The sequence below is a fragment of the Cloeon dipterum genome, chromosome 2 (assembly GCF_949628265.1).
Source record: "Cloeon dipterum chromosome 2, ieCloDipt1.1, whole genome shotgun sequence".
In the NCBI taxonomy this organism is placed as follows: Eukaryota; Metazoa; Arthropoda; class Insecta; order Ephemeroptera; family Baetidae; genus Cloeon; species Cloeon dipterum.
In genome coordinates this window covers 6862223-6877278 of record NC_088787.1, presented here as the reverse complement: position 1 = coordinate 6877278, position 15056 = coordinate 6862223, and the positions used below count along the sequence as shown (strand labels likewise).

General features: G+C 36.5%; 4 non-coding genes across 4 annotated transcripts; 2 read left to right on the top strand and 2 right to left on the bottom strand.

Moving 5' to 3' along the window:
* The first annotated feature begins 9311 nt into the window (after positions 1-9311).
* LOC135938222 (5S ribosomal RNA) lies at positions 9312-9430 on the top strand. The gene has a single exon (XR_010574636.1). It is a non-coding gene; the product is annotated as a 5S ribosomal RNA (ribosomal RNA).
* Positions 9431-9725: 295 nt separating this feature from the next.
* Positions 9726-9844, bottom strand: LOC135938216 (5S ribosomal RNA). The gene has a single exon (XR_010574630.1). It is a non-coding gene; the product is annotated as a 5S ribosomal RNA (ribosomal RNA).
* Positions 9845-10057: 213 nt separating this feature from the next.
* Positions 10058-10176, top strand: LOC135938225 (5S ribosomal RNA). Its single transcript, XR_010574639.1, has one exon. It is a non-coding gene; the product is annotated as a 5S ribosomal RNA (ribosomal RNA).
* A 358-nt stretch (positions 10177-10534) lies between these two features.
* On the bottom strand, positions 10535-10653 carry LOC135938221 (5S ribosomal RNA). The gene has a single exon (XR_010574635.1). It is a non-coding gene; the product is annotated as a 5S ribosomal RNA (ribosomal RNA).
* Positions 10654-15056: the final 4403 nt, after the last annotated feature.

The window sequence follows — 15056 nt, the reverse complement described above, 5'->3', positions numbered from 1 at the left end:
TGGTTTTCTTTTATTTATTTCTTTAGGTGCTCTAAAATTGGGAAATTTTTAAAGTTGTTGACTTTTTAGCACCTATTAAATGCTTCTCAACTAATATTTTTTCACCTCTTATCAGAGGACAACTCCAAAAAGTGCAGTTCTTTTTTAATTGCATTTAAATTTTGAATTTAGAAAGCTAGAAATACATATAGTAAACCTGGAATTAATTTGTTGCTTTCTCAAAACACTGTTGCAAGTTAAATTTAAACTTCTTTTGGTGAAACGATAGGAAATCACCAAAATATTACTGCTAATAATCCAATTTAAATTTAAAATATAAGCTGAAAACATATTTCTTCTAGAATTCGATCAACAAATAATTACTCTATTGTCATTCATTTAAATGAACATTATCCCTGAATTAATATTTATAAAAATATCTTGGTGCTGTTGTTGTTTGTTGGTGTGAGGAACTGGAAGGAATTTTTATTCGAATGCCAGAGATGACTGATTCTTATGGCAGTGCACCGCTATTTTAAAACGCCTGCAAAAGTAGAAGCTATGCAACCTGTGCTACTTTGAAGACCACTGCTTGCTTGCTACGTGGTTGCCGCGCGGCTCATGGTTGTGTTTGTGTGTTTGCGCTGGACTGTAGTGCTTTCACTCTCGGTCTTGCATGGGGAGATTTCTTGCTCTGGCCGCGGCGAAGCGGTGGTTCTTGGGTCTGCATTTTAGCGCAGACGAGGCCGCCGACTGTCCTGTCACGACAACGGCACATGGGGAAAAATGTACACAAAATATTTTATTTCATTTCTACCACTGTCCATAGCATTATTTCAATAATGTTATTCTGCTGGAACCACTGGAGTGAAATCTTCTTTGTGGATCTTCAATAAAAATGATGACCAATGTAGGGAATTCTTAAATCTCTCACTTCAAATTTGACTATCAAATTTTAAAACCAAAATCGAAAGCATACACAGTTACGATTTCAAATTTACAGCATTAAAAACCACAATAAATTAATTATTAACAGTTCTTTTTTTTAATTTGTGCGCTGCTTTGTTTGAAGTTTGAAATTCAGTGTTACGTCTTTGTTCAAGAAAATACCTTAAATTTTCAACAGAATTTCATGTTGGAAATACTTCGATCCACTTATTTGGACGTTTCTACTTTGCATTAAAGCTAATCTATAACTATCATGTCACTGTCGAAAATTAAAATGCATAAATTATTTAGAGGTGGGTAGATTCAGTGCACTTTATTGAGTTGTAAAATCACATCTCAATTTTGTCTAGCGGTTAGTTCTGCACATTTACCACATACATTATAAAAGTTTAATTAATGTCAATTTAGAAGGATGTATAATGGTCTTATAAAAACGACAAAATGATACTTTTGACAATAAGTCATATATATAGCAGTAATAAAATAGTATAATAAAATTTCGTTTTCAAGAACTTGATTTGCCGGTCTTGCTCTATTTTCCGCGGTTAAAAAAGTTTAAATTAAATGATAACGTGTACTTGCAGATGTCATCGGTTTCAACAAAAATCCTTCCGACATGATGGCACACTTGACATTTTTTATCCTGTTTGCACTTCTTCCAGTGATCAATTAACAGGCAAGTGGGCGGGCAATCAGGCTCGGCGCACGATTCTCCTTTCTCGCACGCAACCACGTGATCAAAATTTATGCTCATATAGGTGCAGGTCGGGTGCTGGGTGCACTGAAGCAAAAATACAAACATTTCAGACAAATTAATGATGCAAGAGTAAAATAAATATTCTATTATATACCTTTCTGTCATCGCTGTTTGTTTCGATACCTCTAAGATAGCATAAAAAGCTAATTAGTGACAAAGTCTGTTGCTTTTGATAAAGAGTCATTCGTCCCTGCGCGCATTCGTTGCCCAGGACCACGCTGTCGAGTTTTTTTGCATTATTACGTCGATCACGCAGAGTGGATTAGATGCTGTGGGTTTTGATATGTAAAATGTGAATAAAGGAAATTCTGTGCGATTAAAAACCCTCCACAACCCTAGGTGACCTTGTTAGCTTTAATTATTTTTAAACAACTTACTCTCTGGAAATTCATAATCTATGTGACAGTTAAATTGTGCGGCCTCAAATTGTCTGAGGAAATCCAACGCACCAACTTCTATTGCTTTGAGCAGTTGAACCATATAGACTTTATCACCTGTAAAGTATAGTTTTAATTATTATAATTATTGCATATTTTAAAAATAAAATAGCATTTTTACATGTGATATTATTTTTTCCAATTAATGAAAAACAAACTTTATGTCATGAAACAAAACGGCTTACCTTGCAGTCGTTTGCGATTCATGGTTGGTATTTCCATCGATAGCATTGCGTCTAATCCACTCTAAGGGCATAATAAATATGTTATAATTCATATTAATTCTGTAATTTAGATTTAAAGCGTACAAGCCGGGTATATTTTATGTTAATACCACATCTTTCCTTTGGTAATGAGGCCAAAGGTTGCCCACCACAATCGCGCTCCAAATATAAATGATGATGATGAAGCACCAGCCGCATTTCCGGAAGTTACAAGCAGAGAATGCGCAACGTTTCCCGTTCCGCTCGAAGGCAAAGCTGCGTCACATTAAAAAATTATATTCTTACAGGCAATATAGAAAAACTGAGATATACTTTTCTGGTCCTTCGTGCTCCTATTGGTATTTGTCGTCTCCGACAAATGAAAACATAGGGAACAGTTCACATCGTTACATAGCTCCCTCCCGTCAATGATATGTCTGAGGGTAATCAACGCACCAGCTTGAATTGTGTTGTGTATATTAAGGAAATAGTCCTTTTCACCTAAAAAATATCGTTTAAGATGTTTTAATCGAAATAAAATGTATTACACAACGCAAAAAATAAAACTTTTACATGTGATAATATTTTCAAAAACAAAAATTGTGGTTGTGATATTTTTCTGAACTTCATTTCCTAAAGCATGTTATAATGCATACCGTGCAGCCTTTCGCCATCAACCACTATCTCCATCATCAGTGTGTTTTGAAGATTTTCCTATTGGCAAATTAATTATATTAAAACTCACTTAAAACAGAAATAAAAAGACAAATCATACATCCAGGATCAATTTTGCTTTCAGAACACCTTTTCCCTTTGGAAGTGAAGCACTAGGTAGCTGGTCACTATCTCCATCTTCAGAAGATGATGCTGCAGCCGAACTTTCTGAGCAACTTCCCGGCTGAGGAGCCGCAATTTCATCCATAGGTATTTCGGGTGATTTACTCATTTTGCAGGGTTGTTTCTAGAGATATTTGCGTTTTTAGTAAACAATGGCAAAATACTATGAATAATTCGTATAAATCTTTCTGCCGCTTCCATGCTCAAGATTCCTATTCTTGGAATTTTTGAAGTTATTGCAGGACAAATATCCGCATTGGTGTCGCATATCCAACGATCAAAATGTAGAGAATTTCATCATTGAGCAGTGCGATTGCATGTTTAAATGAACAAAAATTACTATTTCTCGAAAGTTTGTTCTTAATATTATTGCAATTTATAATTAAAACATCTTTGAAACTGATTTGAATTTTATCATCAATTCATTCAAAAAATTTAAATTTGAAAGCTTATTGTATGTACCCTACTGTTTTAATATTTTGTAAAATAATTGAAGGATTACTATACCTTGAAAGGGGAGTGAAAAGAAGAGCACGTCGCCTTGCCTGGAATATAAATAACTCTCGCTCACTAAGTGCGGCTTTTTGAAGCCAACAACGGGGATCGGGGATCGTTTGCTACAGGTTGGAAGGGGAGAAATTTTTGCTGTGAGTGTGCAGCGGAATGACCAAGAAACAATTTTTTTCTCCTACCTCTGGAATTTTTTTCCCCCTATAAAATATGAAAGTATCCTTAATTTTGATTTAATTTTGTAATAATATTTTTAAGTAAATAAATATTTGACTGGAAACTCTGACTCTCCCACATTTGCGAGTTTTACTTAAAAATTCGATTGAATATTCGGCATAATTGGTGTTGATTATACTGCTCAGATTGTTTGGACGATAATTTTTGAAATCATAACATGAAAATTTCCACAGGGGCCAGCGTGGAAGAGTGCCAACCTTGGCTAACGCCCGGTAGCATATATATTCTTTGGTTGTGCAATCTAATCGGCGATTGTGTTGAGCTGGATGCATATTTTGTAAAAAATCTGGGGATTTGCGAGGCAGAATTTTTGCTATGAAGATGAAATACACGAGAACAAAATTTTGCCCCCACACAGCTCGTGAAAATTTATTTCGACGCTAGCGACACAGGGAAAATCGCACGAGCAAAATGCTCTGTTCTATGCTGGCTCAATTCACCAGGAGAAATTCCTGTATTAATTAAATGCTAAAAAATATTCAAGACTTTACCCGCGAAAAAATAATTTAGTATTGTTATCCAAGAAACAATAATACACAAAATATATATCTTCCTGGGCTAAGCAATTTTTATTATTCAAAGGTCTGAAAACAACATCATGTTATTAATTTTTTCATACTAAATGCGTTACAGACATTATCGTTTTGGACATATTTTCGGTGATGAACAATATTCTTTGAAAACTAAAATAACATAACAATCAGGGGTTGAAGCAGCGCGTTGTTTTATTAGTCACGAACAGAGAGTAGCCAAGCTTCAGTCTGTCGCGAGAACTGTTGCTAATTTTACCACCAAGAAGTATAACCACACTCTGCACTTTCGGGCGATAGTCGAGGATATAAGGTAAGTGAAATCAAAATTACAGTGGCTGATATTGATCGGAATTGACGAGTAGAAGTTTGTTAACGATTGAAATTTGAGTTTTAGTCTCTTGATCAATTAAAAGGTCGCAGTTCCTCATTTTTAAGAGTTTATTAGCTTCCCTTTAACGCGTTGGCTTTACACAGTTTTATTTTTTGTTCTCTTAGACAATTCATCATGAACGACGAGGAGAAACTAAAGTTGACAGAGAGGAAACTGCTAAATATATCGAGAAGATGCAGTTTGCTTGAGCTTTCACAACGAAAAATCGTGAAGAATCTTGATTTCTACCAAGATTTTGAAGAATACGGGACGAGGCTGAAATCTCTGCGTAAATCAGTCTTTTTTAATTTTTAATTGCGGCATAACAAACATTTAATATAATTTTTCAGCTGTTTGTTTGCGCGATAAATTGCTGCGGGAGCTGACCAGCCAGAAGTTTGTTTGTGCTTTTGGGGATAGTATTCAAAATTTCGAAAAGAAGCTCAAGGATTTTTCCTTTTTGCTGAGTTTGGAGACGAAATTTATTGAGCTCGACGGGCTCATGTCCTTTTGTCCGCACGAAAACCTCCACGAGCAACTTACGAGGGTAATGAAATGACGTAATTCACTTTTCTTTATAATTTTCTAAAAGTGGAGTCACTCACAGGTTGTACAGATGATCGCGGCTGACGCTCCCAACGTTCAGTCACTGATATTAAACAGACGAAATTCAATGCCTGAAACATACATATTTTCGAGTAGTTTTAGGTCACGCTACAATTTAGATGAAACTTCACTTGAAGCCATTTGCAGTCTGAGCAAGCTCAAAAAGCTCGAGATTTCCATGTGTGTGCGAGTTGAATTTTCTGATCTGATGCACATTTGCGAGACTCTTCAGTTGTTGGAATATGTCGACGTCAGGATTAATGGAAGCAGTTCCCTGGATTTTGGATCAATTGACAAATTTAAACGAAGCTTTTCTCGTTTGAAAGTGTTTAATGGTTTTGCAGAACTATGGAGCCCAGAAGAACTGATGCGTTTGTGCATTGAACACCTTCCGAAGCTTAGATTGATGGACCAATGGGATGTCAATATTCCTCAACTATTAGACCTAGTAAGACTGCCCTTGGAGACCTCCTCATTGATGAATTTGGCCGTCTATCCAACCGCGCTGCCAATTCACCTATATTTCCCGGAAGTGAGGCATCTTACGGTAAACACAACTTATTTTAGACACAATTAATACACATGCTGCAGCGGAAAATCGATTGTTAATACAGTTTTCTACTTGAATCTATATGCAGAGTTATTGTTTATCAATTTACTATCACAGAAAAACGATAATAAACGATAATTTCAACTGCATGAATTGTAGCCATGATCCCCCTTGTTCCCACCGACCGAGTCAAAGTTCAGTTTAGGTTAAGCACTATTGACGAGCCTTGCGCTCGGCCAATCAGAGCACAGCGTGGGTTCGCAGTCAGAGTCGAGAGTAGAGCGAACCTGTGTGGGAGTTCAGGGTGGTCCTCTCGACCTGGAGGCCCAGGCACCCTGTGCGACCATGGCGAGATAAAGGTGAACCGGATTTTGGTGGGTGTTGTCGATTAGCACTCATCGTTACGCGTCTTTTGGCACGGGATTTTTCAAAATACCTAGAACAAAAAGCCGATAAATAATGGTTTGAATTTCGAAAATTAGCCTTTTTGCCTACCCCCTGTGATTAACATGGAAATCGAAAATATTTTGAAACCACTGGGAATTTTTCGGTTCTTTCACTCTGGGTTGACCAAAATTGGTACCTAAAACGGTATTCAGCATTTATATTAACAACACTTATTGCTTATAGTTTTAGTCATATTTAATTTAGCCTGTAGCCTATGTTTTTTTTCAGATTGGCTGGCATGAAGGTTTGGATTCCTCGGAGAGCATTATCGATTCCCTGCTTGGTTTTCCTAAAGTAGAGAGTCTTTTTGTTCATCCTTCTCTTCCTTCAGAAAAGATTTTTCATCGGTTTTTGGATCGTTATGGTTCAAATCTAAGGAAACTTGTTATTAATAGCTATCGATTCCACATAAAAATGGGAGAAATTATGAACCGTTGCGAGAAGTTAGAACGGCTCGTCTTGCATACGGCTTTTTTTTCTCCTGACGAGCCGTTGATGCCAACACAAACCTTTGCCGAGCTAAAGGAGCTGACATGGAATATTGCAATTTTGTAAGAGATTGACGTAGTCTGATTTGACTCTCCATTCTAATCAAAAAATATATTTTCTAGTAAGAACAGTAATTATGGTCAACATCTCCTACAGCTGCTCTCAGCACCAAAACTGGAAAAGGTCACTTTCACCTTAGGCAGGGGGGTTAGTATTGACCTTGATGTTCTGAAGGAAGTTTCAAATTTGATTGCCAATGGACAGATTCTTCGCGAGTTGAAGAGTTTAATAATTTACTTCCATTTAAGAAAAGAATTACGCGACATCATTGAAGTAGTGAACATTCTGATAACGAATGCGTGCGCCTTTCTCCCGAAATTCACTCGGTTCGTCTTAGAACCTTACGGAGTGAGTCGCTTGACTCCACATAGCTTGCAGGGTGAATTTGAGGGGTTTAGTCAACCTGGTCTTCCACGATCAAAATCATCTATTTACGACTTCAGCAAGTTTGGACTACCCAACCTCGGCAAGTTCCTGTTCGCCTGCAGAATGGGCTAGCAACTTTAAAATGTTAAATTTTATCATTTATCTCATATCTATATACCATTTTTTCTTCACTTGCTAGCCTTTTTGATTTTGATTATCATCAGAAACAAGAAAACTTTTAGTGGCCAGTATATTTCGGTGTTTCCATGTCATCTCATACGAGAATATAAATAACGCGCTGAATTTAGTTGAAAAATCAATAAAAATGAATGCTGTCTGATGGTTTTCTTTTATTTATTTCTCTTGGTGCTCTAAAGTTGAGAAATTTTTAAAGTTGCGCTTCTTGAATAGAACACAAATGACGAGTGGTTTGTATCAAATAATTATTTTAAATGTTGACTTTTTAGCACCTATTAAATGCTTCTCAACTAATATTTTTTCTCCTCTTATCAATGGACAACTCCAAAAAGTGCAGTTCTTTTTTAATTGCATTTAAATTTTGAATTTAGAAAGCTAGAAATACATATAGTAAACCTGGAATTAATTTGTTGCTTTATCACTCAAACACTGTTCCAAGTTAAATTTAAACTTCTTTTGGTGAAACGATAGGAAATCACTAAAATATTACTGCTAATATTCCAATTTAAATTTAAAATATAAGCTGAAAACATATTTTTTCTAGAATTCGATCAACAAATAATTACTCTATTGGCATTCATTTAAATAAACATTTATCCTGAATTTATATCTATAAAAATATCTTGCAGCTGTTGTTGTTTGTGCTTCTCGAAGTGGCACCACTATTTTAAAACGCCTGCAAAAGTAGAAGCTATGCAACCTGTGCTACTTTGAAGACCACTGCTTGCTTGCTACGTGGTTGCCGCGCGGCTCATGGTTGTGTTTGTGTGTTTGCGCTGGACTGTAGTGCTTTCACTCTCGGTCTTGCAGGGAGAAATTCTCCCTTGGGCCGCGGCGGAACGGTGTTTCTTGGGTCTGCATTAGCGCAGACGAGGCCGCCGTCTGTTCTGTCACGACAACGGCACTTGGGGAAAAATGTACACAAAATATTTTATTTCAATTCTACCACTGTCCATAGCATTATTTCAATAATGTTTTTCTGCTGGAACTACTGGAGTGAAATCTTCTTTGTGGATCTTCAATAAAAATGATGACCAATGTAGGGAATTCTTAAATCTCTCACTTCAAATTTGACTATCAAATTTTAAAGCCAAAATCGAAAGCATACACAGTTACGATTTCAAATTTACAGCATTAAAAACCACAATAAAATAATTATTAACAGTTCTTTTTTTAATTTGTGCGGTGCCTTGTTTGAAGTTTGAAATTCAGTGTTACGTCTTTGTTCAAGAAAATACCTTAAATTTTCAACAGAAATTCATGTTGGAAATACTTCGATCCACTTATTTTGACGTTTCTACTTTGCATTAAAGCTAATCTGTAACTCTCATGTAACTGTTGAAAATTAAAATGCATTAAATATTTAGAGGTGGGTAGATTCAGTGCACTTTATTGAGTTGTAAAATCACATCTCAATTTAGTCTAGCGGTTAGTTCTGCACATTTACAAAATACATTATAAAAGTTAAATTAATGTTAATTTAGAAGGATATACATATATAGTCATTTAAAAAACGACAGAAAGATAATTTTGACAATGAGTCACATATATAGCAGTTATAAAATAATATAGTTACGTTTTCAAAAGCTAGATATTTGCCAGTCTTACTCGATTCTCCGTGGTTACAGTAAGTTTAAATTAAATATTATCGTCTACCTACAGATGTCATGGTTGAAGATGCACTGGAAGCGAAAATATTTTTTCATTTTAATAGCAATTATTAAATCTACTCCACTGGAAATATTGCTTTAAAATATCTACAAGACGTTTGCTCCCGTTTCATCGCCTACGACCACATCACGTTGAAAACACCGGTTCTCGTCTGATCACCGAAGTAAAGCAACATTGAGTATGGTCAGTACCTGGATGGGTGACCGCCTGGGAACACCGTATGTTGTAGGCGCAATGATTCCCTTTTTGCTTTTTTCTACCATTATTGGCTTCGTATTATTTTTGAAATAATATACAATTTAAAAAAAATCATTTTAAACCAATTTCTTTGGATTTTTCATAGAAGAGAATCACAATAATAATAATATTTAACTTTTAAACATACAATGTTTAAACTATTTTTTTATTTACCCCCTGATTTTTGTTTCTGAATAACAATAAAAAATTGCGATAGTTGTTCTGGTCCAGGGTAGATCATTTTGAACCAAAACTAGATAAAAATTTTAAAAAAGGAAAAAGGGAAAAAGCGCCTACAACATGCAGTGTTCCCAGGCGGTCACCCATCCAAGTACTGACTGCACTCGACGTTGCTTAATTTCGGTGATCGGACGAGAACCGGTGTTTTCAACGTGATATGGTCGTAGGCGATGTCGCGGTCCCGAAGTCCAAAGCCCCAATTCGCCCAGTGGAGCAAGGAAATCAGCACTAAAATTAAATATATTATAAATAATTGTTGAAAAATTAGTTTGTCCTTTCAGTCGGTCTCAGAAATCTTAAATCGAATTTTATGCTAGGCTTTTGGCTCCTTTCTTCGCTCCACTGGGCGAATTGGGGCTTTGGACTTCGAGACATCGCCATCGCCTACGACCACATCACGTTGAAAACACCGGTTCTCGTCCGATCACCGAAGTTAAGCAACGTTGAGTGCAGTCAGTACTTGGATGGGTGACCGCCTGGGAACACTGCATGTTGTAGGCGCTCTTCCCTTTTTATCGTTGCGTATTTTTCAACTAATTTTGGTGAGAAATGTTCAATATTAAGAATTTATCTACTCTGGACCAAAACAATAATGAAATTTTTTCTATTTCCTAACAGCAATCACAGACAGAAAAATGATAAAAAAAGAAAAAAGTAAAATATTTTACGTTTTAGAGCAAGGGACTGTTAAAGAAGTAAAATATTACTGTTGTGATTTCTGTATTTAAAATAAACCACAAAAAGTGGTTTAAAATTTAACATATATTTTTTAAAATCAATATTAATTACGAGAAGCAGGATAATGGATCTAAAAATGAAGCAAATGAGACGGAATTAATGGAAAAAAGCAAAATAGGGGCGCTTACAACATGCAGTGTTCCCAGGCGGTCACCCATCCAAGTACTGACTGCACTCGACGTTGCTTAACTTCGGTGATCGGACGAGAACCGGTGTTTTCAACGTAATGTGGTCGTAGGCGAAGGCACGCTCACAAAGTCCAAAACCACAATTTGCCCAGGAAATCTATTTGTCTCGGGGGGGGGGGGGGGGGAAAGGCAGCAAAATCTTTAAAACTAGTATTAATCCTTAATTTCCAGTGTTAAAACAGTTCTTTAAAGCTATATTAACGCACGATTTAATTAATATCTAATAAAGATTAAAATTTGTCCCACGTTCTTGCAACAGCTGCTGCAATTGCGACTTTTGATTGAATTTCAATTGCTTTTAAGGAAAATAGTTGGATTCATGCACATTAAAGATGAAAATTGAGTAAACGAATTGTAAACGAATTAATTATTTACCTTTTGCTGGTGTGTCTTTAGATCTTTGGGATTTTTGATTCAGTCCATAATATAGAGTATAGAGGCCAAGTGTCAATGCTTGCTGAACTGCTGATGTAAAGGATTCATGTCCGAATGTGAATCCCATTCGGTAGCGGAAGAGTTTTGTTCTAAAAGCAAAAGCGAAATTTCCTAAGTTATTTATTTCCCTGCTTTATGGAGTATTTATCATATAAAAATGTGACCAGATATATGAAAGATATCGTTGGTTATTTTAATTCCTAGTGTATTTTAAGTTAAAATACTTTTTATATCCCCCGTTGAAATGTTACATAGCTTTACAATTAGACTTACCAGATTGCTGGTTCGTGGCAAGATTAAAATACTGGAAAATAATTAACTCTTTAATTCGTTTCATTCTAAATTTTTTGTTTTAGATACAACTCACCCTTCCAGTCTCATATTCCTTTTCATTACGAGCCCAAGAAAGGCCTCTTGCTAGAAACCTATTAAATTAAATAAATATTCATAGAGTATTTAAACTATTTCGTTCTAAGCTTACTCTTCATTGCGATTTTCCAGATCCTCTGGGCTTCGACTTCTCGTTTTTCCTTGACCATAAGGTTCTGTAGCCACTTGGCCTTGCAGGCCAGAATGCCCGATAGTGAGCTGTTTTTGCGGCATCGTCATTGGCTGCATTGAAAAAAGAGCAGAAAAAAATTAAAATTAGCACCATTATTGGGATCTTGAAAAAATAATCACGTTTTATTTTTAATCGAAATTTTGGCTTTAACAATTTTGGTGGTAGCTCACGCGACTGACAAAATTTTAAACCAAAGTTCGATATTGCTTATTTGCCGGAAGGGCCGAAGGGAAACATTTTTCAGCTCCGGAAATTTTTCCTTTTTTTTTTCTTAAAATAAAAACTCAATTTTACATCAAATGCAATTCGGGTAAACTTGAAAAATAATAATTTTCCGGTAGAATGGCGGAAGTGATCGTGGTTATGCGGGTTATGCGTGACAATAAAATTAGAGAAGGTGCCAAAAGTAACTTAAAGATCCGAAAAGCAGGCTGATAAAAAGCGAAACTCACATTTCTAATCATTGGATTGTCGATGACTTTGGACGCAAAATTTTTCCATGCAACGGTAGTTCCAGGTTGCACGCCTCTCAAATCACCAACTAATGGCTGCTGTGTCGGATGAGCTGCAAAAAGAAGCATTACAATCTGATATAGAATTAAAAATTTCAAAAAATACCATTCGGGTTTGTCTGCGGCAGTAGGGAACAATAGGAACAGTCCCTATTGGTGCATTGCCTCAGGTGCGATAAAATTGGTTTAGTTTCGGAGCAAAGAGCAGTCAGACAAGACTTTCCCTCGTGACAGGTGTTTATGTGGTGGAAAAGCTTTTTCATCGTCGTGCAAGCCGGGGAAGAGCACTGCAGAGCAAAAATTCAATCCGCTGATGGTAAATATTTGAAAGCATTTATTGTTTTACCTCCTTTCCGCTTTCAGCTGGAACCCGGGATGATTTAGCGCAATTTAGGGCATGCACCAACATTTTCAAGTAAGAGCGTACATTCTCCTATAACGAAAATAATAATGATGGTTAATTAATTATTTGCTGAGTAAAAATATGTAGTAGAGCTCATGGTAATTTTTCTACTAGAGTTTTATTTAAAATTTTATCCTAACAGGCTGATTTAAAAGCTTAAAAAACGGTATTCATTAAATTAATCAGAGTTTTTAAAAAAGCTAGGAGAAAGGTTTGCCTGTCAGCCGATGGTTTAAATTCCAGTCATTATAAAAATTTAAGAATTGAATTTAAAAGAACCAGGGTTCGCCAGTTTTCACAAAAACGTCGATGAGAATAAAAAATTGTCAGGCTTTTGGCGAAACTATTGGCTTTTACACTGATTTTTTGAAAAAAAAGTCCCACTGTGGTTATTTTTTGTGAGAATTTTTATCGTTTTGGAAAATAATGCGCAGAAAAAATAATTTTGCAGTGCAGTGCGTTTTTTGCAGGTAAAAATGTGGTTTTTTGCGATCCCTGTGAAAAGTACGCGTCTCACTTTTTCTTCAGACGAAGCTTCAGCAACATAAGATTCGTGAACAGCAGTGCTTGAAGGCTTCTTCCTCTGCTGCTGGTCAACAATTGATGCCGTACCATAAGTTTCATTATTCTCTCCTGCCGTAAAATGCGAGGAAGTGTCTTTGGTCGATTCCTCAGGGCCACTTGCATCAAAGGAATTTAGTAGCTGTCGTCGTGACGACTGAGACACTGCAGAATTAAAATTGTTAACGTTTCCAGGAGGAAAATTAAGAAATTTTACCTATTGGGTCGTCCTGCCTCAGTGGTGAACAAATGGGACAGTCTTGTTCGGTGCAAACCTTCCAATGCCACAAAATTCTTTTGGATGGCAAGCAAAAAGACTCCCGACAAAAAATATATTCACGGCAGGTGGCCAGGTGACTAAGAAAATATTTCCCATACTCACAGTCAGGGTTGGTACACTGCAATTAATACACCAGTTGTATAATTCCTTCGTGTTCGAAGTCACCAACAGAAAGATGGCACCACCGTATACTTTAGTGATAAATTTAGTTTTAAGGCATTTCCGCTGCAATTTCAGACTCAATCCTGTCACTCTGCATTCATCACATAATATCTGTTTTTTTGACGTGCTGCAAACCAAAATCAGTCCAGTAATTCGCCGTAGGAAACGTTGGAAAATATTTAATATTTCAAAAAATAGTTTTCACTCGATTTTCTTGAACCGATTTTGGTTTTCAGCACGTCTAAAGAAAGAATATTAACTAAAGAATGCACAGCAGAAAGATCAAGTCTGAAATCACAGCGAAAAGTGCCTTAAAATTAATTTTCATCACAAAATACACGGTGGCGCCATCTGTTGGCGGATTTAAACTTCGAAAACTGAGGGTTTATACACCTGGCGAATTTAAATTCAATTTTTTCTTTTAAATAACGCTGTAATTTTAAATCTCACCTCTTGCGCCGCTTGTTTGACGCATTTTTGGGCGTGCAGCAAAGAAGCCAAATGCCTGACATCAATTTTTAGAATTAGGCTAATCTGATTCACGGGTGTACATAAGGGACAGTATTGTTTACTGCATCGACTCCAATGCAACAAAAGATTTTTCGATGACAAGCAGAGAGGAATGTGACAAAGCGTGCCCTGCTGGCAGGTGATCATGTGGTCCAAAACACTCCTCATTTTCTTGCAGTATGGATAGAAACACTGAAATTTTATACTTTATATTAGCTAAAAAAACGAAAATTATTGTCGCTCTAAAGTGAACCTGTTGGTATTGCGTGTGCTTTTCGCACTTTAAGCCGTGAAGCAAACCTTCTAAATGCCTTTGCATTTCAGGAGTGGCTTCCTCGATAGGTGGGCATAAAGCCGGCGCAATTGTGGGAATTAAACCAAAATGATTCATCACGAAGGGCTGCTTCTTTCTCTACTGGATGGGATCGTGCGCTTCTCTCAACTCGGAATAAATTATCTAAAACAATAAATAGGATTTTTATAGTGTTAACATTAAAGTGCAAGCAAGGAAATTAAGCTTTTAAACAGGATTGATATACGAATCCCCGGAAATTCCTCCCATAAGGATTTAAGCCAAAATTAACCTAGATGAGGATAGCACTTAAATATTTTAGGAAAAAGGTTACTCACATGCTAAGGACTGTCTCCACCAACTTGAAATCTTGTGCTATTTTCTTGTTCCCTAAAAGTGTCAGAGTGCGGTACCTCTAATCCTCTTCAATATTTCTGTCGAAACACACCAAACAATGCTGCAGAAGAATTCTAACGCATACCATACCAAGGAGAGAATTCAGAGGGGCAAACTAATAAATTATTCACATTATTATATTTACAGTTTTGGTCGCACTGTCCAAATATTCGGCTTATTTGCTGTGGAATATTTTGGTTTGAAGAAGTCAATCACTCGTTAACGTCATGCTAAGGTGTTGAAATGGACGATAGTTACCAGGGTCGGAGGGGCCGGAGTTGCCGAAGTGGCAGGATACGTTTCAAGGTCTGGAGGGATCACTGAGGTCGTAGTACCTACCAG